The sequence below is a fragment of the Solanum tuberosum genome, unplaced genomic scaffold, assembly GCF_000226075.1.
Source record: "Solanum tuberosum cultivar DM 1-3 516 R44 unplaced genomic scaffold, SolTub_3.0 scf00128, whole genome shotgun sequence".
Classification (NCBI taxonomy): Eukaryota; Viridiplantae; Streptophyta; class Magnoliopsida; order Solanales; family Solanaceae; genus Solanum; species Solanum tuberosum.
Genome location: NW_006239053.1, coordinates 793760 through 795212, shown reverse-complemented (window position 1 = coordinate 795212; position 1453 = coordinate 793760).

The following is a 1453-nucleotide window of genomic DNA, read 5'->3' as shown; positions in this document are numbered from 1 at the left end:
CTAATAAATTGAAGTATATTTAAATTTAAAGGAAATGATAAAGTTCATACGTGGTATGGATATGATTAATTCAGTAAGTGAAAATACAAAATAATTTTTAAAATAACAATTTATTTTTCGTTTTTTCCCCCATTAGGGAATCTATGACCAAATTGCTTATTCCGTTATGCCGAAAGCAGTCTCTTATTATTTTTTTTAAAAAACAATGAGATATGATCATTAAATTGATCTTGGTGCTACGTTGACCCATCATCAAATAAAATAATACTAAATTTAATAAATGTTGACCATGTAGTCATAATCTTTTTTTATTTAAATCATATAACCATATTCTCTAACAGAAAAATTACAAAAATAAAAAAACGAAGATCTCGCCGGCTTTAGCTGCTTCTCTTATACTCAAGTGTTTCATTTTCTATCCTATTGACTTAAATGAGCACATGTCCAACGTCATACGTACAATTATGGCACACATAGAATTTTTATTTGATTAAAATTGAATTGGAATAAAATAATTACTACTTTAAATTTATAATTCTTAAAATTTAACTATTTAATTCAGTACTCATCCGTTCACTTTGTCATATTTTGTTTCAAAAGAATCAATTTGCTTAATCTAATTAATGGGAGTATGTATTTTTCATAGAAATACCATTAGACAGAAGAATATTCAAAGATCGTAACCTTTAGATATTTGTAAGTTAATAATTTAAACGTCATAATGTGGAAATATTAGTTGTGTACATTTTGTCCAAAAACAATCAAATTTGAACACAAGGGATGATATACTATAGTTTTGGTTAAATATAGTGTTAGGCCGGCCCCCAACGTAAGGAATTAGAATGAACATAATAATAAAACAAAGGTCGTAATCAATTAAAACTTTGATTTTTCTTCTCTTTCCCATGTGCTTGTCAAAGTTTCTACTAATTGGAATTCATATTTATTGGTGGTTTTCCCCACTTGCCAACTTTCACTTTCTTTTCTTCTTTTCTGTTTTCCTTTCACACCTACACCATCACACTAAACTAAAATCCAACTTTCTCACCGTTTGATTCCATTTGAAATGACTTTTAAGTGAAAAAATAAAAAATAGTTTGATTTTTGACTTATTTTAAGTCATTTTGATTTATTTTAAGTTATTTTTTATATTTGCCCAACATTTTCAAAAGTAAAAAACTGACTGAAAAATAAGTTTGACTAACTTTTAAGCCGATCAAAACACTCTCGTAAACTAATTTTACACATTTCAACTTCTCACACACCGTTAGATGTTGAATTTAGAATTTCAATTTAATGAATTCAACCTTTAATACTCTTAACCGTTATATTTTTGAAATTGTATATCTTTATGTGTTCATGTAAATTAATTGAATAACTATGACTTGATTGCAATGACAAAATCAAAAATTTATTAAAAATATTTAAAATTTAATATATATATATATATATA